General features: G+C 43.0%; 1 protein-coding gene and 1 long non-coding RNA gene across 2 annotated transcripts in view; one reads left to right on the top strand and one right to left on the bottom strand.

Moving 5' to 3' along the window:
* LOC126248052 (uncharacterized) overlaps positions 1 to 1,053 on the top strand; it is a 76,525-nt gene extending 75,472 nt beyond the window's left edge. Inside the window, exon 3 of the long non-coding RNA XR_007545408.1 lies at positions 281 to 1,053. This is a non-coding gene — a long non-coding RNA (uncharacterized LOC126248052). The remainder of the gene's footprint in view (positions 1 to 280) is intronic.
* LOC126248050 (PIN2/TERF1-interacting telomerase inhibitor 1) overlaps positions 1 to 23,526 on the bottom strand; it is a 99,974-nt gene that overhangs the window by 20,088 nt on the left and 56,360 nt on the right. The window lies entirely within an intron of this gene.

The raw sequence follows: 23,526 nt of genomic DNA, 5'->3' as shown, positions 1-23,526 counted from the left end.
CGAATCTGCCATCATCGCTGGCTCTGTGACAATTCCAGCCACGTATGCCTGTTTGGGCTCGTGCTTTCGGACACCGGATGAACTCTGTTCCTGCCGTCAATGAGCACTGCCGGGGCCACCACCTGTGTGTCATTGACACTCCCGACACGCAGATGTCTAGTCCCTTCGACCAGCTGCGGGTGTGCATGTCGGGATCTGTTCCAGAGGGCTACTGCCTCCCCCGGCAACCCCCCCCTCCCCCCCACCACCACCAATACCAATGCCTGTTCCCGTGTTGCAGATGGTCCGGTTTGCAACGCAGTGGGGGTGCTGCCTGGCACATCACTGCCTGAGGTTCCCGCCTCCACCCCCACTTCTCGACTGTCATCGCCAGTGCAGCCTCCACTGCTCCTGATGCTACAGTCGCCGCTGCCTCTGCCAGAGGCGTTACACCGTCATCTCCGACGGCCACATTGAAGCCTCCAACGTCAACCGCTGACCTCGACGAGCACGTCGCTAAGGAGATATCAATACCCAGTCCTGCCCTACAGCCTCTCACGAGAAGGGGGATGGCATGCCAACCTGCTCCCTCATCAGCTCCGCAGCTACTCGACGATGTCTGCCTGCCACATGCTGCAGCAGACGTCATCGTCATCAGGCGATGAAATGGATTACCAAATAAGCAGCAACCAGTCGCAATTTTGCATATCGATTTCAACTGATTAACAGCCATCATCAGTTATTACTCAGGGAACATACACGTTGAATGCACCGATGATGGCTGTTAATCAGCTGAAATCGATATGTAAAATTAAATAAAGAAAACATGATCTTGCGACTGGTTGCTGCTTATTTGGTAATTTTATGGTTTACGGTCGCTGCACAACTTGGGAACCATATGGAGCCCCCATTCAGATGAAATTGATGTCAGTGCCGTCATAGGTGTTTTCCGTGGCTCGTAATCCTATTGCTTTTTTCCCCACGGTAACCACACTTTTTCCGTACCAGTCCTTCTTTCCTGTTCCGTGCATTTTTTCCCTGTTCCATGCATTTTTTTTCCTGTTCCATGCTTTTTTTCCCCCCTGTTCATGCATTTCCCCCCCCCCCCCGTGTTCATGCATTCCCCCCCCCCCGTGTTCATGCATTTTCCCCCCCTGTTCATGCATTCCCCCCCCCCCTGTTCATGCAATTCCCCCCCCCCTGTTCATGCAATTCCCCCCCCCTGTTCATGCATTTTCCCCCCTGTTCATGCATTTTCCCCCCTGTTCATGCATTTTCCCCCCTGTCCATGCATTTTCCCCCCCTGTTCATGCATTTTCCCCCCTGTTCATGCATTTTCCCCCCTGTTCATGCATTCCCCCCCCCCCCCTGTTCATGCATTTTTCTTTCCTGTTCATGCATTTTTTTTTCTGTTCATGCATTTTTTTTCCTGTTCATGTTCTTTTCTGTGCCTAGTGTCTTTATGTATTTATGTTTCCCATCCTACAGAAGGGAGGAGTGATGTACATTCACTCATGACATGTGCCACTTCAGAGATCACACACGTCCATATAGTTCACAGGCTCGCTTATAGAGGCCACCTGGGTCGGGCCCCTGGTGCGCTCTAGTGGCCACCAGATAAACAGTATTTTACTGTGTATACAAGTGGTTAGTAAATTACTCTAAATTTATTGTTTTTGAATCAATCTTTGTGCGTATCCTTGTGTAAGGCGGCTTCCTAGTGAATATTCCCACCCCCACATCACGTCACTAAGTTTAGATTGGTGAATTCTAGTTTACATATTTATCTCATGCAGTAGTTTTGGATGATGATGATTGGTTTGTGGGACGCTCAGCTGCCATGGTCATCAGTGCCCTTACAAAGTCCTAATCTTTACATGGTCCAACATTAGCCACTTTGACAAATGATGATGATGATGATGATGATATGATGAGGACAACACAAACACCCAGTCCCCAGGTAGAGAAAATGAGTAGCTTTGGGTAAGAAGAGTTTCTAGTAACAAGTAACAGTAGATACAGCCACTACAGCAGTGAAATTTATTTTTGTTTAAGAGCTTGCCATTTCAGGGTATAGTGAGAAATCTACATAGTAGTTTTTAGTGTTTCTTTGTTCTCCTCATTACATTTGGCATCATTCCAAAATCAGTAGTGCCATTTGAGATCTTACATCTATTTTTTATGCAATATGATATGCAAGCTGTGTTGGCTACCACTGACATGCTTCTGGCTAATGCTCAACATTGTGGCAATGTCAGGGCGCTGATGGTGAGACTTGCGACACCTTTGGTACTGTTGGGATCCCCTGCTGACCCGGGTGTTGCTGCATCTTCTGATATGTAACATCCATCCTCACTCAACAGTGAGTAGCAGAAACTGGTAGGTTCATATGTCACTGAGTAGAAGGCGAAAGTGGGAACAGGTAGCGTGGCTGGCTCCCCACACTTTAGCAACAGGTACAAGGCGCTGATGATAACTCTGAGCCAGCACAGGATGCCTCTCATGTTGGGCCAGCAGCCAATTTGCCAGCCCTGTCAGGACAAGTGCAGAGGGTGGGTATGCTTGTCAATGTGAGCTCCAATGTTAGGCAGGGAAATAGCAGATACGGCAGGAAAGAATGCCAGCGTGCACTCAGTATGTTGGCTGAGGGGTCTCTCCGTGGAGGAGGCCCTGCCGGCGGCTATCTAGCGCACTGGAAGCAACTGGCTCCTTATAGTGGCATATTTAGGCTCATGTGACTCCTGCTGCTTGTGTTCTGAGGGCATCCTTGGCTTCTTTCGGTGGATGGCTGATTTGATGAAGGCATTTAGCATTGCACGCAGAGTGCAGGCTAAGCCGTCTATTTGTATCATTGTATACAGGATTGACTGCAGTCCTCTGGTTTGGAGCAGACAGTAAAATCTCAACCGGAGGCTCAGACAACTCTGCCATGATATCGGACATGAATTTCTTGATTTTCGCTATCGTAGGATCCCCCTTAATAGCTCAGGCATGCACTACACACACAAAGCGGCTACTAGGGTAGTGGCATACGTGTGGTGTGCACATGGGGCGTTTTTAGGTTAGAGGAACCTTCCCTTGGGATCAAAGACAATCTGCTGATAAATTAGCCACAATGTCCTCAGAGAATGTTCGTCGTTACAGATCAGAGATAGCAAAGTTTAACATGATACTAGTTAACTGCACGAGCACCAAAGGAAAGGTCTGAGAATTAGTATCGTTTACTGGAGGTTATAATGCACAGATTGTACTAGGAGCAGAAAGTTGGTTGAAACCGGACGTTAATGACAATGAAATCCTTTTTAAAAAATTACTTACTGAATGACCCTCATATTACCTGTGTGTGAGCACGAAAGCTGTAGACATTTGTAGTGAACTTCATGCAGTGTGTGGAGAGAACATTGCATTTATGTACATCTGCATGAGGTTTATCATATTCACTCTTGCATGAAACTTCGCACTTATGAAAAATCGAGCAAAGTGGTGCAGTGTTTAGCACAATGGACTCTCATTTGGGAAGACGACAGTTCAAACCCGTGTCCAGCCATCCTGATTTAGGTTTTCCATGATTCCCTTGAATCGCTTCAGGCAAATGCCGGAGATAGTTCCTTTGCAAGGGCAGGGCCGACTTCCTTCCCCATCCTTCCCTAATCCGCTGGGACCGATGACATCCTGTTTGGTCCCCTCCCCCAAATCAACCAACCAACTTATGCAAAATGGTATGAAATTTATCTCATTAATAAACATTTGTTAAGTATAAAAACATAGCTTTAAACACCAAATGAACAACAGTTACTATAGAATTAATGGTGCTATGGAAAATGGATGGATGGCTCTTGTCTTTTGGTCCTACGGAGTGCGTGAAAGCAGTTTTTGTCTTTATTAGAACATAAGTTTACCTTGCACTTCTCACACAGCTTTTGCAGCTAGGACATTTGTACATTTTTCTCTTCTCATTCTACACTGACCAGTCCTTCAAGGGATCTAATCTTATATCCTTTGGAGGTAACAATGATCCCTTGTATTTACGCCTGTTGGTCTCTATCTGATCTTTGCTAGCTGGTCTACTTCTTTTTTCACTCCAGGACCAGCCTGGTGAAGAGTTTGAGCAAATTCAGTTCTAAGCTCATTCTGGTTTGTTGACGTGACTGCTAGTTCTTTACGACCCCCCCCCCCCCCCTCACACGTCCTCCCTCCCAGTTATAACCTTCTGTAGAGGATCCAGGAATTTATTACAATTATGTCAATTAGATGGAAAAACAAACTTAAATTCCACCTTTTGGATCTAACCTTTATATAGCACCTGTCAATGTTGCTGTCTAATAAATCTACATTTTCCATATATGAGCTACAAACAGAAACAACAAGACCTGCTACCATTCTGTGTTCTCTTTTCTTTTTGTCAAACATTTTCACTTCAGATTTTGGCAGCTCACCAACAAAAGTAAACAGGAAATGGACAATAGTATTGTCTATATACAAAATGGAGGAAATGACCATTCTGTCAACAGTAGTAATGTATTCCTCAATACTCACATACTTCTTTCTTCAGTTCCTTTTCATTTTGAAATTTATAGTTTTGTATATTATTCCTTTGGAACCTACTCACTGAATGCCTTGCTTGAATTGGTAAACATCTAGATCTATAGAGGTATAATATCCGACAGAACAGATCTTGTAGATCTGGTCCCTTGGAACTTCCCTTCTACTACAATGTTTCCTGGTGCTACTATATCTGGTTCATGATCTAATCTGAATTTTGGATTATTTTCTTGCCCATTGTAGATTTCAATTTGCAAATCCCATTTTTTTTCACTCAAAAAGATAAGTTTATACCCTCTTTATGCGGTTTCTCTTTCACTGGCAGGAATATCTCTGGTAGACGCACGTCCATGAGGCTCTTTGCTAAGTTAAGTTATTAATATTTAAATAAAAGCTAATTTAGTTAATATTAAATTTTAGACTAGTGCATTTACTCCTTCTCTGGGCTATCTAGTGAAGATTTTGCTTTTCTGTATTTAGATAAAAAAGAAAGTATTTGAGAAAGGCTGGTATTCATTAGTTTTGTTTACATTTTAGGTGTAAATTTCATGTGAGTGCAGATCTCTATTTCTGACTAGACTTGGTGGTTCAAAATTAAATTAATTCATGTCTGTCATAAAGAGTTTAGGTAGTTAATTAAACTTTCGAAAGTAAGTTTAAAAGTTTGTTGGCATTAGCATTTAGTTACGTATTAGTACAGGTTGCAAAGTTTCAGTGCTCTTGTGCCATGTTATTCTCTGCTTTTGTATAAATTTTTCTATCAAACCATGTGTGACAAATGTGGTGGTTGCCGTAGAAATCTGAAGGAAGAGGTGTTGTGTGAAGACTGTAGGTTATGGTTTCATTGGGGCGAATGTAGCGGCGAGGAAACGGGGGTAGATAGTGATGCTCTTCCATTGCAGTGTAGGTTATGGAGAAAGCACATAAAACTCGCTGAACTGGAGGAAAACATTTGTGCCCTTAAGGCTGAATTAGAAAATGCGAACTTGGAATTATGTAGGCTAATGGAGGAAAAAAAGAGGCAGGATGCTCAGAAAAGGCAGCAAGCAAAGAGTGAAAAAAGGAAACCGTTGAAAAAAACTTTCAAAATTCAGTTGGTAAATCAGTTTGCTTGCTATCTGAAGTAGTGGTGTAAGGGCCTCATCCAGATGTAGTTGAATGTACATTGAAGCAGAATATTACCTTAAAGAAAAAATGTTGGGATCAAATCAGAATAGGAAAGAAGAATTCTGCTTCTAGGTAACAGTCATGGGAGGTGTGTAGGCCAGCAGCTTCAGGAGAAATTAAGTGCAGAGTACCATGTCACACGTTTTGTGAATCCAAGTACTAGCCTTATGCTGTCTGTCAGACAAAAAAATGATGATCTGTGGTGATTTTGATGTAAACTTTCTATGCAATTCTGATAGGAATAGTGCAATAGAAGTTATTAATGACATATAACTTAGAATCAGTGATCAATTTCCCTACACATATAGCTCAAGACAGTAGCACTCTAACAGATAATGTATTTGTGCATCAAGAGGATGTAAAACTAACATATGCTTTCCCTTTGATAAATGGATTATCAGACCATGATGCACAATTGATTAACTTACAAAATCTAGCAGGGAGTACAGTTTAGAAAGCATTAAGTAAAAGTGTAAGGTTGCTCAAACCAGCATCTACAGAGCACTTCAGAAAAAGTTTAACAAATGTTAATTGGGGAGATTTATGTAATAAGACAAATGCTAATGATAAATGCCACATATTTCTTGATATACTTATATCCCATTTTGAACATTGTTTCCCAAAATAACAACTAAAAGTAACACCAAACAGTTTTCGAAGAAACCTTGGATTATTAAAGGTGTTAAAGTGTCTTCAGAAAGAGAAAGAGAACTGTATGAGACATCAAGAATTAGTTGAGACACAGAAGTGATTTTACACTATAAAAATACTCAGTAACAGATGATCTCGTCCACGGTGATCTGCGGTTGTCCAAGACTAAAGCATTCACTTCCACAACCATTTCCAGTGTGAGCCTGGTCAGGACAAGCATCATCTTCCAGTGATTCACATACCTCAAGGAATTATTTGCGCCATCCCACAACACTTGAACACCTTCATCAATCAATACATTTCACAGTCTCCAACTCCCTCCGCCACCAAAAATCGAATCACTCCTCGTTGTTCCTGCTCACTCGCCTGCATGTTCGGTAGAGGACGATAACTTGTGTGACCACCTTCTCTTCGATGTGAAAACACACTGGTCGTATGCAACATCAAGCAGTGCACACGCATCAGTCTCTCTACTAATATATGGCGCAGTTACGTGGTGCCACCTTACATGCAAGGCAAAGGTAGACGCACTGACCAAGTTTAATTTGAATGAACCTCGTACAATTTCACTGTCCACATAATGTTGTTGTTGTTGTTGTGGTCTTCAGTCCTGAGACTGGTTTGATGCAGCTCTCCATGCTACTCTATCCTGTGCAAGCTTCTTCATCTCCCAGTACCTACTGCAACCTACATCCTTCTGGATCTGCTTAGTGTATTCATCTCTTGGTCTCCCTCTACGATTTTTACCCTCCACGCTGCCCTCCAATGCTAAATTTGTGATCCCTTGATGCCTCAAAACATGTCCTACCAACCGATCCCTTCTTCTAGTCAAGTTGTACTACAAACTTCTCTTCTCCCCAATCCTATTCAATACCTCCTCATTAGTTACGTGATCTACCCACCTTATTTTCAGCATTCTTCTGTAGCACCACATTTCGAAAGCTTCTATTCTCTTCTTGTCCAAACTAGTTATCGTCCATGTTTCACTTCCATACATGGCTACACACCATACAAATACTTTCAGAAACGACTTCCTGACATTTAAATCTATACTCGACGTTAACGAATTTCTCTTCTTCAGAAACGATTTCCTTGCCATTGCCAGTCTACATTTTATATCCTCTCTACTTCGACCATCATCAGTTATTTTACTCCCTAAATAGCAAAACTCCTTTACTACTTTAAGTGTCTCATTTCCTAATCTAATTCCCTCAGCATCACCCGATTTAATTTGACTACATTCCATTATCCTCGTTTTGCTTTTGTTGATGTTCATCTTATATCCTCCTTTCAAGACACTGTCCATTCCGTTCAACTGATCTTCCAAGTCCTTTGCTGTCTCTGACAGAATTACAATGTCATCGGCGAACCTCAAAGTTTTTACTTCTTCTCCATGAATTTTAATACCTACTCCAAATTTTTCTTTTGTTTCCTTTACTGCTTGCTCAATATACAGATTGAATAACATCGGGGAGAGGCTACAACCCTGTCTCACTCCTTTCCCAACCACTGCTTCCCTTTCATGCTCCTCGACTCTTATAACTGCCACCTGGTTTCTGTACAAATTGTAAATAGCCTTTCGCTCCCTGTATTTTACCCCTGCCACCTTCAGAATTTGAAACAGAGTATTCCAGTTAACATTGTCAAAAGCTTTCTCTAAGTCTACAAATGCTAGAAACGTAGGTTTGCCTTTTCTTAATCTTTCTTCTAAGATAAGTCATAAGGTCAGTATTGCCTCACGTGTTCCAACATTTCTACGGAATCCAAACTGATCTTCCCCGAGGTCCGCTTCTACCAGTTTTTCCATTCGTCTGTAAAGAATTCGCGTTAGTATTTTGCAGCTGTGACTTATTAAACTGATAGTTCGGTAATTTTCACACCTGTTAACACCTGCTTTCTTTGGGATTGGAATAATTATATTCTTCTTGAAGTCTGAGGGTATTTCGCCTGTCTCATACATCTTGCTCACCAGATGGTAGAGTTTTGTCAGGACTGGCTCTCCCAAGGCTGTCAGTAGTTCTAATGGAATGTTGTCTACTCCCGGGGCCTTGTTTCGACTCAGGTCTTTCAGTGCTCTGTCAAACTCTTCACGCAGTATCATATCTCCCATTTCGTCTTCATCTACATTCTCTTCCATTTCCATAATATTGTCCTCAAGTACATCGCCCTTGTATAAACCCTCTATATACTCCTTCCACCTTTCTGCCTTCCCTTCTTTGCTTAGAACTGGGTTTCCATCTGAGCCCTTGATATTCATACAAGTGGTTCTCTTCTCTCCAAAGGTCTCTTTAATTTTTCTGTAGGCTGTATCTATCTTACCCCTCGTGAGATAAGCCTCTACCTCCTTACATTTGTCTTCTAGCCATCCCTGCTTAGCCATTTTGCACTTCCTGTTGATCTCATTTTTGAGTCGTTTGTATTCCTTTTTGCCTGCTTCATTTACCGCATTTTTATATTTTCTCCTTTCATCAATTAAATTCAATATTTCTTCTGTTACCCAAGGATTTCTATTAGCCCTCGTCTTTTTACCTACTTGATCATCTGCTGCCTTCACTACTTCATCCCTCAGAGCTACCCATTCTTCTTCTACTGTATTTCTTTCCCCCATTCCTGTCAATTGTTCCCTTATGCTCTCCCTCAAACTCTCTACAACCTCTGGTTTAGTCAGTTTATTCAGGTCCCATCTCCTTAAATTAGCACCTTTTTGTAGTTTCTTCAGTTTTAATCTACAGTTCATAACCAATAGATTGTGGTCAGAGTCCACATCTGCCCCTGGAAATGTCTTACAATTTAAGACCTGGTTCCTAAATCTCTGTCTTACCATTATATAATCTATCTGATACCTTTTAGTATCTCCAGGATTCTTCCATGTATACAACCTTCTTTTATGATTCTTGAACCAAGTGTTAGCTATGATTAAGTTATGCTCTGTGCAAAATTCTACCAGACGGCTTCCTCTTTCATTTCTTCCCCCCAATCCATATTCACCTACTATGTTTCCTTCTCTCCCTATTCCTACTGACGAATTCCAGTCACCCATCAGTATTAAATTTTCGTCTCCCTTCACTACCTGAATAATTTCTTTTATCTCATCATACATTTCATCAATTTCTTCATCATCTGCAGAGCTAGTTGGCATATAAACTTGTACTACTGTAGTAGGCGTGGGCTTTGTATCTATCTTGGCCACAATAATGCGTTCACTATGCTGTTTGTAGTAGCTAACCCGCACTCCTATTTTTTTATTCATTAGTAAACCTACTTCTGCATTACCCCTATTTGATTTTGTATTTATAACCCTGTTATCACCTGACCAAAAGTCTTGTTCCTCCTGCCACCGAACTTCACTAATTCCCACTATATCTAACTTTACCCTATCCATTTCCCATTTTAAATTTTCTAACCTACCTGCCCGATTAAGGGATCTGACATTCCACGCTCCGATCCGTAGAACGTCAGTTTTCTTTCTCCTGATAACGACGTCCTCCTGAGTAGTCCCCGCCCGGAGATCCGAATGGGGGACTATTTTACCTCCGGAATATTTTACCCAAGAGGACGTCATCATCATTTAATCATACAGTAAAGCTGCATGCCCTCGGGAAAAATTACGGCTTTAGTTTCCCCTTGCTTTCAGCCGTTCGCAGTACTAGCACAGCAAGGCCGTTTTGGTTAATGTTACAAGGCCAGATCAGTCAATCATCCAGACTGTTGCCCCTGCAACTACTGAAAAGGCTGCTGCCCCTCTTCAGGAACCAGAATCTTTAAATAGTAAAACATCCCCAATAGGAATTTTCTGCGACTTATGCAAAGCATTTGACTGTGTGTACCATGACATTATGTTATAGAAATTACAATTCTATGGCATAAATGGAACAGCATATGAGTGGTTTGTGTCATATCTACAGAACAGGAAGCAAAAAGTTTCTTCATATGGTTTAAGTGATTTAAGGAAGTTTGCTACGTCATCTAACTGGGGTGAAATTACATTAGGTGTTCCACAGGGTTCGAAAATGGATCCCCTTGTGCTCTTGATATATGTGAATGACCCTTCTTATCAGAAACAAGAAACTAAACTGACACTGTTTGCTGATGATACAAGCATCATTATTAATTCATTAAAAGGAAACTCTAACAGAAAATGATACAAATGAGGGGAGGGAATGAACCTCATCTAGCTGTAGGTCACAGCAGGATGCAGCAAACTTCCAGTGAAGAAACTCAGTGTAGGTCAGTAACAAAAGAGAGTGAGAAGAAAGGAGTCTTGCTCCATAGTAGTGTAGGCCAGATACTACAAGACATATAAGGAACAGGGTACCAGGTCACAATTATTGTGAAGATAATTGCTAGCCTTAGCCAGGTGACAGAGGACATAGGGAATTTGGGCAAAGAGGATTATGCTTTTATACAATGAAGAGCTAAAAAAACAGGTGTACCTGCCTAATACCGTGTAGGGTCCCCACGAGCACACAGAAGTGCTGCAACATGATTTGGCATGGACTCGACTAATGCCTGAAGTATTGTTGGATGGAACTGACACCATGAATCCTGCAGGGCTGTCCTTAAATCCATACGATTACGAGGGGTTGGAAATCTCTTCTGAACAGCACGTTGAACGGCATCCCAGATATGCTCAATAATGTTCAGGTCTGGGGAGTTTGGTGGCCAGTGGAAGACTTTTAAACTCAGAAGAGTGTTTCTGGAGCCACTCTGTAGCAATTCTGGACATGTGGGGTTTCACGTTGTCCTGCTGGAATTGCCCAACTCCATCAGAATGCACAATGGACACGAATGGATGCAGGTGTTCAGACAGGATGCTCAAGTATGAGTCACTTGTCAAGAGTCATATCTACATGTATCAGGGATCCCATATCACTCCAACTGCACACGCCCCACACCATTACAGACCCTCCACCAGCTTGAACAGTCCCCTGCTGACATGCAGGGTCCATGGATTCATGAGGTTGTCTCCATACCCGTAGAAGTCCATCCACTCAATACAATTTGAAATGAGACTCGTCCAACCAGGAAACATGTTTCCAGTCATCAACCGTCCAATGTCAGTGTTGATAGGCCCAGGCGAGGCGTAAAGCTCTGTGTTGTGCAGTCATCAAGGGTACACGAGTGGTCCTTCAGCTCCAAAAGCCCATATCGATGATACTTTGTTGAATGGTTCACATGCAGACTCTTTTTGAGAGCCCAGCTCTGAAATTTGCAGCAGTTTGCAGAAGTGTTACACTTCTGTCACGTTGAACGATTCTCTTCAGTCGCCGTTGGTCGCGTTCTCACAGGATCTTTTCCAGCCGCAGCGATGTCTGAGATCTGATGTTTTACTGGATTCCTGATATTCAAGGTACACTCGTGAAATGGTGATACAGGAAAATCCCCACTTCATCGCTATCTCGGAGATGCTGTGTCCCATCGCTCATGCGCCAACTATAACACCACATTCAAACTCACTTAAATCTTAATAACCTGCCATTGTAGCAGCAGTAACTGATCTAAGAACTGCATCAACACTTGTTGTCTTATGTAGGCATTGCCAATCACAATGCCATATTCTGCCTGTTACATATCTTTGTATTTGAATACGCATGTCTATACCAGTTTCTTTGGCACTTCAGTGTAGTAGGTGGAGCAGGGAACAGCCTGGTTACAGGCAGTAGTTACAGCATTTGGGGTGACCTCGATGAAACACGTGTAGCAACTACATGCACAAATGTGAGTTTTGTGGAGGTCCTGCTGCGCCATGACCAACCCTGGGCTATGACTGATGTGAGCCATGTGAACAATAAGTTGAGGAGCTGCTACTGGCTGAAATGAAATATATGAGTGTGGTGCTGGTTGCACTAATTGGGAGATGGGGATATATCAGGGTTGCCACAAGTTTCACCAAGTGAAATTCCCTGGTATTTCCCTGATTTCCAGACACGTTTTATCATTTTCCCTGACAATTTTTGAGATCTCAAGGGTAAGTTAAGATGTAAGTTGAAAATCTGTCATTGCAGCTACAGTACAAGAAACAAGGAAATATCTAAAAAAAAAAATTACAAGCAGATGGCGTTTCCTGATATGGGCAAAAATCTTAAGTACTAATACCAACATCTTTTGTAATGAACTGTTTTTAGATGGAGAAAGCAATCCAAATGGTGTGTGTGTGTTTTATTACGACCACTGATGTGATTTTATTTCAATGAAACAAAACACATTTGGTGACAAAAATACGCATTTCCTTGGAGTTGCAAGACAGATTTAAAATACCTCCACTGATTTCAGAAACAAACTCAGAAAAAGTAAGCCTCTTGAAAGAAGTGTATAAGGTGGGGAAGAATTTTGTAAACCAACACTGTAGGTGACCACCAATAAGATGTTGGTTCTACTATATTCATGATTGTTGGTTATTACTCGCTGTGTTATATCTATTATTTTACAGGTATTGAGTGATTTTTCTTTCGAGAGAAATATGAGTACATAGCATTCAAACCACCAGCAACAGACAATTTTCTTCTTCTTTTCGTCCATACTTTCTAAGATATAAACTAATTTTAAAGTGCCAAAATGTACTAGAACAAATAAAATGTCTATAAAATGCCACACTGTACAACATACTCGCAGTTAGACAGTCGCAATTTCTGAAATCCATCGCCCATGGCCTCTGGCCTACTGAGGAGCACCGCAGTCCTGGGTCCATGATAAACTATGAAAGTCTGTTGCATTACACCACACACAAACAGATCTGGCCTGCAAACAGATCAGTGAGACAATATCCGACGGGCAGGACCTGCATTAGTGGGAAATTGTGTGCTTCAGATCGGCAGAGACACCCGCAGAAACGGCCTGTGGTTTTGGCCCGTCACGGGAATCCACTCGTGTGGCCAGCTATTCACGCGTCACACATGCCATGTTGATGAAACGGGACTGCGGTGATCAATCCATGCAACAGAGAACTTGCACAAATACTCTGAGAATTAGTACTGATGAGGATAGGTAGCATCTCACTGTAACTATGATCGCTGAGCTATAGACAAGCACGTAGAAAAAACAATCACACTCTCACAACTAAATTTTCGGCCATAGCCTTTGCCAGAAAATGAGAGCAAACACACATTCACACAAACACTGAGACACAACTCATGCACGCATGACCACTGACTCCAGCCACTGCATCAACAGTCTCTGAGAATCCGATCCAAACAAGCCTCTCATCAGCAGCTGCTAGGCTAGCAGCAAGAAATAGTGGCACCACTCCCCCTATTTCCCTGGTGTGTTTGAAATTCCCTGATTTCCATGATTTCCAGAACCTGTGGAAACACTGACACTAGACATAGCCTACACCTGAATAGGAGAGGGAAATATATGTTGGTTGAGATTCTTGCAGATAATATATGGCTGCCCACAAGCACAGACAGCACAATCCCTGTGCCTACTGATGTCAGAGAAGTAGATTTTTTAGGTTGGAATTAGGAGTTTTAAAAGAAGTCAAAATAACACAACAACCATATAAATTGCTTAAGAGCGCACAGAGAAGTAAGATTAGCTTATTTCATCAAAATAGTAGTAGGTAGAAGAGTTTCTTGTCTGTTGGAAAGTTTAGAGAGCTCTGAAAAGACAGACTTCCTATGCCTATTAGAGTAGCAGATAACTACAGGGATGGATAAGTTACATTAAAAAAATTATAGCAGATAACTACAGGGATATATAAGTTACATTTAAAAAAATTACACTCTAGCAGCTTACTCATACAGAATTAATAGGGAAAAGGAGGAGTTATATACGAGTACATATTAAGACAGAATACAAGCTCAAAAATATTGAAACAAGTAGTTTCTGTAGTGATCAGCACACAGAATTATGCGCTTGTGAATTAAAACTGAAAACTAGTTCATTTTTAATTGTAACTCTATATAGATCTCCACAGGGAAATTTTGAACTGTTTATGAGGAATCTGGATCCTGTACTGTGCTACCTCACAGACAGCAGCAAGCAGTAAATGGTCTGTGGTGAATTCAAAATAGGTTTTCCTAAGGACTGTGATAGGAAAAATGATCTGTAAATCTTATTTGAATCCTACAATTTGATCTCAGTAATTAACTTTCCAAAATGGGAGGATAAAGACAGTAGGAATTTGATTTATAATGTTTTCTTTGGTGACACTGAAAGCAGGAAAATAACTGTTTAACCAGTAACAAATGATCTCTCTGATTATGATGTACAGTTAGTTAGGATAAATAACATAGTGCCTTACACTATGGGCACTCCTCTGTGGAAATCAGAATAATTAATGATTCTATAACAAATGGTTTCAAGAATAGTTTACAAGACATGACCTGGGACGAAATTTATGTTGAACCAAATGCTAACATAAAATGTAATCTATTCAATGATAAATTTATATCATTGTTTGAAAATAGTTTTCTGCATAAGCTAATCAGAAAGGACGTCAGACAGCCACACAAAAAATCATACACCACTGGAGGGATAAAAGAATCTTGTGAAAAGGAAAAGGGAAATGTATCCATTGGCAAAAATGAATAGAACACTACAAAACACTACAAAAATTACTCAAAATTACTGGGAAAGCAAATTAAAAATTCAAGGAACATGCATATATTGTCATAAATCAGTAATTCTGACAACTGACTCAAGGCTATATGGAATGTAGCGAAGTGAGACAGGAGAACGAAACATAGAACAGAGTGACATCACTATTGAACTGAAGGGAAGGATTATAAATGATGAATCACAGGCAGCAAATATATTCAATAATCAGTAGAAAGTATAGCGACAAACAGTTCAAGAGAAAAATCATTGCAATATGTTGAAAAAACAACTCTCATAAAATTCAATCATATGAATGAACCACCAACTTCTCCTTCTGAGATTAGGAAAATTATACATCCTCTCAAGCATAGAAGCTCATCTAGTTTTGGCAGTGTTTCCAATAGAGAGCTAAAGATTTGTTCCCATACAATATGCCCAGTCTTATCTGAAATATGTAATACATCATTAACTCAAAACATTTTGCCATTGTTCAACCCCTCTTAAAAGAAAGGTGATAAAAGAGATATCAATAACTACCGACTTGTTTCACTGCTGACATCTTTTCCAAAAGCTTTGAGAAGGTGATGTATTCAAGACTAGTATATCACTTTAACACCAATAGTATCCTCAGCAACTCACAGTTTGGGTTTCAGAATAGTTACTCTACTGAAAATGCCATTTACATGTTCACTCACCAAATTTTACAGGCATTAAACAATAAAACAGTGGTGGTTGGAATTTTCTGTGACCTATCTAAGGTGTTTGACTGTGTGAGTCTGAATAATTCAACCAATGTAGTCGGTGGACGTAGTTCTGATAGGAGAAATCACACGTGGAGTTGGTTGGTTGTGGTTGGTTTAAAGGGAGGGGGGGGGGGAGGGGGGGAAGGGACCAAACTGCTAGATCATCGGTCCCTTGTTCCGATTACAACAATTCCACAAGGGTGAGAGTAAAACAAGTGAGACATCCAACACAAAGCTGCAAGAAACAAAAAACCACAAGAACGATAGAAGGGCAACCAACACTACAAGGAACAAAATAGGATGTAAAAACAGGTAGAAGATTTTAAAACAAGAGAGGAGATTACTATGGCTGGCTGATCACGAGAATAAAAAGGATAAGCCAGCCACTATGCGACACATTAAAACCTCCAACCTAAAAGCAGAAGGGGGGAGAAAACAGAGGGACAGACGACAGGCGCTAAAACTTATATAGAAGGATAAAAAAAAACCTCACGCATAAAATGTAAAACCAGATAAGCCGATTAAGCATTGTCTGCTAAAATCAGCTGCAACGAGTCCGGTAAATGGAGATTATGATGCAGGGCAGCCAAAGGACAGCTTAACAGTATATGGATCACAGTCAACTGCACCGGCACTGAGGTGGCTCACCAGGTGCAGGAGGCAGCCGTGTGTCACCCAAGTGTGGCCAATGCGGAACTGGCAGAGAACCACGGATTCCAGGTGAGAGGCCCGCACGGAGAACTGCCACACATTCATAGACTCCTTAATGGCACGCAGATTTTTGTACACACTGAGACTATGCAATTCCATCTCCCAAGACCAAAGATCCTGGCAGCGTAATAATGAATGCAGGTCAGTGAGGGGGATTCTGATCCCCAGAAGTAGTGTCCATGTAGCTTGTTTGTCCAGCCTGTCAGCAAGTTCATTTCCTGGGATTCCGACATAACCTGGAGCCCAGACAAAAACCACTGAATGACCGGACCGTTCCAGGGCATAGATGGACTCCTAGACAATCGCTACCAAAGGATGGCGACAGTAGCACTGGTCGATAGCTTGTAAGCTGCTCAGGGAGTCAGTACAGAGAAGGAACAACTCACTAGAGCACGAACAAATGTACTTGAGTGCACGAGATATGGCCACCAGCTCTGCAGTGAATACACTGCAGCCATTGGGCAAGGACTGCTGTTCAATATGGCGTCTACGGACGCAGGCAAAGCCAACACGACCACCAGCCATCGAGCCATCGGTGTAAACCACTTCAGAGCCCTGGAACACATCAAGAATCGAGAGGAAGTGACAGTGGAGAGCTGCTGAGTTAACTGAGTCCTTAGGGCCATGCGAAAGGTCCAGGCAAAGCTTCGGTCTACATTTACACCGTGGAGGCGTACGTGACTGGACCTCGAGTAGAGGTGGTAAAGGGAAGAACTCCAGTTCAGACAGAAGGGATTGCACGTGAACCGCAATCTTAAGCCCTGATCTGGGCCGCTGATGTGGGAGATGAACTGCAGTGGTTGGGAAAATGAGACGGTAATTCGGACGATTAAGAGAACTGTGAATGTGTGCAACATAACTGGCGAGCAGTTGTGTATGCCTAACCTTCAATGGAGGGACACCGGGATGCTGGTCACCGGACTCGCCCAAAAAGCTCGCGTCACAAGTCGAATGGCACAGTGATGCACAGGGTCAAGTAAAGGCCATGCAGAGGGCTCTGCCAAACCGTAAACCAAACTCTCATAGTCAAGGCAGGATCGAATAAGGGTTCTGTAGAGTTGCAGCAGCGTAGAGCGATCTGCACCCCAGTCGGTGTTGCTCAGGCAGCGGAAGGCATTGAGGTACTTCGAGCACTTCCGCTTAAGCTGACGAATGTCAGGAAGCCGAGTCAATCGGGCATTGAAAACTAGTCCTAAGAAACGATATGTCTACACTACAGTGAATGGATCATCATCCAGGTAAAGTTCTAGTTCCAGGTGACCAGTATGATGCCGACAGAAGTTCACGACACACGATTTCGCAGCTGAAAACTGGAAGCCGTGTGCTAGAGCCCACGACTGCACCTTGTGGATGGCTCCCTGTAGGCACTGCTCAGCAACACCAGCACTGGACTAGCAGTATGAAATGCAGAAGTCGTCCGCATACAGAGAAGGTGAGACCGATGGCCCTACAGCTACTGCTAGACAGTTAATGGCCACTAAAAACAGAGATACACTCAATACAGAACACTGCGGGACCCCCATTCTCCTGGATATGGGGGGAATTATGGGAGGCACCAACTTGGACACAGAAAGTACGGAGCGACAGAAAATTTTGGATAAAAATCGGGAGCGGGCCCCGGAGACCCCACTCGTATAATGTGGCAAGGATATGATGTCGCCAGCTCGTGTCGTAAGCTTTCCTTAAATAAAAAAAAAATAGCAACCAGACGTTGGCGTCTGGAAAAGGCTGTTCGGATGGCAGACTCCAGGGACACAAGATTATCAGTCATAGAGCAACCCTGGCGGAAACCGCACTGGTATGGAGTAAGTAGGCCACGTGACTCTGGGACCCAGCATAACCGCTGACATTTTAACAGTTTACAAAGAACATTAGTGAGGCTGATGGGCCGATAGCTATCCACATCAAGCAGGTTTTTACCGGGTTCGAACACAGGAATGATAGCGCTCTCCCGCCATTGCGACGGAAAGACACAATTGCCGCCGATCCGGTTGAAGATGATGAGGAGATGTCGCTTGTAGTCAGACAAAAGATGTTTAATCATCTGACTGTGGATCCAATCTGGCCCAGCAGCTATGTCAGGGCAATGTGAAAGGGCGCTGAGGAGATCCCACTCTGTAAATGGGGCATTATAGGGTTCACTGTGGCATGTAGAGAACGAGAGGTCTTCCCCTTCCATCCACCTTTTGAGAGTGCGAAATTCTGGGGGGTAATTCTCTGATGCAGAAGCTCGAGCATAGTCCTCAGCATTTGCATTGGTAGATAACACGCCACTGATGTTACCGCCAGGGACACCTGTTGGGGTCTGGTACCCAAAAACATGTCAGATCTTCGTCCAGACTTGGGAAGGTGATGTATGGTAGCCAATGGTCAAGACATACCTCTCCCAACACTCCTGTTTGCATCTTTGTATAAGCTTGCGAACACGGGCATGGAGCCATTTAAAAGCTCTTAGATGCTCTAAGGAAGGGTGCCGCTTGTATCGCTGTAGAGCTCGCCGACACACTTTAATTGCGGCGATTACCAAGGTACTGACTTTTGCCCGGGGCACCCTAAAGAACAAGGGATCGCATTTTCTGCCGCACAAACAACTGTTCTAGTGACCCGCTCAACCACCACATTGTTGATACCATTTGGCGGAGATTCAATGGTGACAGCAGAGGTGAAAGCTTCCCAGTCTGCCTTGTTTAAAGCCCATCTGGGTAGACACATCCGGGGGATTGGCGCCGGGGGAGTGATTGGAAGATGGGAAAGTGGCCACTACGACACAAGTCGTCATGGGCTCTCCAGTGGACAGATGGGAGAAGTTCTGGGCTGCAGAGGGATAAATCAATGGCCGAGTAAGTACCACGAGCCACACTGAAACGTGAGGGGGCACCAGTATTTAAGAGGCACAGGTCGAACTGAGACAGTAAATTTTCGACATCTCTACCTCAGCCACTAAGCACGGTGCCACCCCACAAGGGGTTATGGGTATTAAAATCTCCCAAAAGTAGGAAAGGTTTAGGGAGCTGATGAATCTTTGCAGCCAATATGCTGAGGGGTACTGCACCATCTGGAGGAAGATACATGTTGCAGACAGTTATTTCCTCTGTCATCCTTATCCTGACAGCCACAGTTTCAACAGGGGTTTGAAGGGGCACAGTTTCACTACAGACTGAGTTCAGGACATAGATGCCAACTCCACCTGACACTCTAATATAGTCACTATGGTTCTTGTAATATCCCCTATAGCCGCGGAGGGCAGGGGTCTGCATTGCTGGGAACCAGGTTTCCCGCAGAGCAATGCAGAAAGCAGGTGTAAAGCTTAACAGTTGCTGTAGCTCAGACAGGCTGTGGAAAAAAACAGCTGCAATTCCGTAGGATGACACGATCGTGAGGCTCGGAAGGCATGAACGCTCAAGGAGGCAGTTTACGCCTCAGTGTCACCTGCTGCCACCGACTGAGTACCTGTGCGACCAATATCCATTATGTCTGAGGGTTAGGCGAGCTCTAAGTCCTCAGTGGACGCCAGAATCTCCACTTCATCCTCAGACGCAGAGTTTGTAGGTAGTGGTGGTGTGGGTGGCACCGCAATTTCCATGTTCTTGGAGGTGTTCTTTTTGGATTTCTCTCGCTGCTCCTTGGGTTTCCCTGGCTGGGAGGACTTCACTGGCTTAGTCTCTGGGACTGACGAGGATCGTGAAGCCCTATGACCAGCTGCTTTTGAGCACTTCAGCCACTTGGAGGTGTCATCCTTCCCACCAGTCGAAACCTGGGAAGGCAAGGACCCAAGACACCCACTCCTTGTGAGAGGAGCCAAGAAGTTGTACGCTTCTCTGTCTTAGAAGATGGGAAAGGGGGGGGGGGCGGAGGAGGCAGTGCTCCTGAGGAGGGAGAGAAGTGCCCCCCACCATCAAGGTGGCAGGTGTAGTCTTATGGCTCTGAGAGGTGATTGGAATTGACAGAACGGATGGGGCTAGAACCATTCTTGTATCGGCGGCATAAGAAGATGTCATAGGTACAGGATGTAGGTGTTCAAATTTCCTCTTAGCCTTAGTGTAGATCAGTTGGTCAAGGGTCTTGTATTCCATTATTTTCTGTTCCTTCTTGAGAATCCTGCAGGCGAGTGACCAAAAAGAATAGTGCTCTCTGCAGTTGACACAATGAGAGGCGGGGCAAATGAAGTATTGGGATGTGATGAATGTCCACAGTCATGGCATATGATGCTGGAAGTATAGCGGGAATACATATGCCAGAACTGCCAGCACTTAAAGCACTGCATCAGGGGAAGGATATATGGCTTGACCACACACTGGTATACCATCACAAAGGCCAAGATGAAGGCACCGATGGCTACCTGATTTTTCTTTGGACCCCTATGTACGCGCCGGATGAAATGAACAACTTGTTGCTCTAAGTGGGTGCACAGCTCGTCATCAGACTGCAAAAGAAGATCCCTGTGAAATATAATACCCTGGACCATATTTAAGCTCTCATGGGGCGCGATTGTTACAGAAACATCCCCCATCTTGTCACAAGTGATTAACTTGCGTGACTGGGCAGAGGATGCTGTTTTGATCAAGACTGAACCAGATCTCATTTTAGCCAAAGTCCTCCACCTCCCTGAACTTGTCCTCTAAATGCTCAACAAAAAACTGAGAGATTCCCCATCAGCTCCTGAACATACAAGGTACCGAGGTGAATAAGATCCACTGCCATCCTTAGCCTGACGTTCCTCCCATGGTGTGGCCAGGGAGGGGAACAATTTGGGATCGTACTTATGTGCATTGAATTGAGCCCGTGATCGCTTAGAGACTGCTGGTGTTTCACCACCAGCAAGAGATGATGGACTATCCTTCATGGCGCGTCATCCGCCCTAATGCCACCCACTCCGACCAGGGCCCTCCCCACGGGCGCCACCCATCCGCAGCATAGGCCACCTGGCAGGTTGGCCATTGCCGGGAGTCCCGATGCCCCAGGGGATGGGCATCTACCCCATGGCATACATGGGGAGTTAACAGCGCAAGCATCAGCAGAGCGATCCCTGTGTGGTCAGAGGGCTACAACCAACAGGGTACATGGCGGCCCCACCACAACAGACTGGCTACCGTGCTGGATATCAGGTGCAAAGAAGTCCACGGTCATCGTCGGTGCAGAAATCGACACTGTGTAGTGCACGGTGGAAAACACTCCGAGGAAGGTGTCCTCATCCAAGATATGGACAATGGGCAGGACTGCAATGTGACAACGAGAAAGTGGGTTAAAGATCTCAATGCACGATGGACACAATGCACCTTGTAAGGCGCCTCCCCCAATCGGCTCGCTCTTCGGGAAAATTTTGAAGAATGGAGGTCAAACCCTACAGGGGGCCATCACATACGAGCCAAAACGTGTGAGACTCCTTTTAGTCACCTCTTACGACAAGCAGGAAAACCTCGAGCCTACATATGGAGTTCCCCAAGGCTCAATCTGAGGTCCACTACTGTTCTTCATGTATGTAAATGATCTTCCAACAAATATACAACAAGCAGAATTAGTTCTTTTTGTGAGATGACACTAATATCGTAATGAATCCAAGCATACATACAGAAACAGAAGAAATAGAAACAATGTCCTTAAAAGTATCGTCAACTGGTTTTATGAGAACAGTCTCATCATCAATTTTAAGAAGACACAACATATTCAATCCTGCACATCTAGGGGTACTATACTAATGATATGTGTAACATATGACAAGAAAATAATAAATAGGGTGAAAACTTCGAAATTCTTAGGTGTCCATACTGATGAGAGTTTAAACACGAAAAAAGCAAATTTTGGAACTTCTAAAACAACTTCGTTCAGCCACATTTGCACTTACAATCATTGTAAATCTTGTCAGTAAGTTAACATATTTTGCATATTTATGTTCAGTAACGGTGTATGGCAGTGGTTCCCAACAGGTGGTCCATGGACCCCCAGGGGACCGTGAGCTATGTCAGAGGGGTCCGCAAGGTGCTATTAGAATAAAAAATATATTAAATATATTTCGTATGATAACAGATTTTTTGTTTTGGCTGCTCAATATTTTTTCAAAAATGACTATGTCAATGTTTTTTCTAAGTACCAAAAATAGAAAACGTACAAAAAGACACTTAATTTGGCTTTTTTAGGTACTTGATACTGTGATATGACAAGGTACCAATCATGCTCGATGAGGGGGTCCTTGAGAAAATTTTGTTGGGAGCCCCCGGTGTATGGGATTATGGTCTGGAGTAACTCATCTTTAAGAAATGTAGTCTTCATTGCTCAAAAAAGTACAATCAGAATAACATGTGGTGCTGACCCACAATCATCTTGTAGACATCTGTTTAATGAGTTGGACATTCTGACTGCTGCTTCACAGTATGTTTATTCCCACACAAAGTGCTTTTTCTTTTTTTAAAAAAATAACCCATTACAGTACAAAAGAAACAATGATCTACAAAATTACAATACCAAAAGAAAAACTGACAATCATTACTCTACATTACGGTTGGCTTTACCACAAAGTGATACACAATGCTGCAACAAAAATCTTTATACATTAGCAATTACTTTAGTAACATCTATTTCTAAAAAATGTAGAATCCATAGTACCTCATGATTAACAGGCAGTTATTAAAATAATGTTCAATTGGAGAAAATTAACAGTATTATACACAGTCACCTGGCATATGGAATACATTTTACATGCCTGGCCACACGATGAGTTTTTAAATGTTCAGACACCTGGCCTTATTCCATCATGACCAATTCCATGCAGTTCTTTCAAACACAGTACATCAGTCTGATGGGTGAATATAATTCTCATCCTTAGTCCAGCTACAATTATATAACAGCTCTGTAAAACTGAAAGATACAGTCTGTCGATGCTTCTAGGATAATCAGATGCTTTACACTGCTATTTTTCTAATTGAAAATGAGGATGCAAAAGTCAATGTATTTTTAAAATTAAGAACAGTGTAATGAATTTAAATATCTGGAAAATTAAAAACAAGACAAGTGGTTCAATAGGAACATGCGTATTTTCCAGTACAGAAATTTATATCCACATCTTGTTGATATGTATTTCAAATTTCTATTTCAGAGTATCATTCATGTCCAAAAGCAATGCAAAATGTTCATTTAGGGGCATATATCTTATCTCTATGTGAGGAATTCTTTCCCACCATTAATGCCTCTTATGTGTCTA

The sequence above is a fragment of the Schistocerca nitens genome, chromosome 3 (assembly GCF_023898315.1).
Source record: "Schistocerca nitens isolate TAMUIC-IGC-003100 chromosome 3, iqSchNite1.1, whole genome shotgun sequence".
NCBI classification, from domain to species: domain Eukaryota; kingdom Metazoa; phylum Arthropoda; class Insecta; order Orthoptera; family Acrididae; genus Schistocerca; species Schistocerca nitens.
This window is presented reverse-complemented; position numbering and strand designations above follow the sequence as displayed.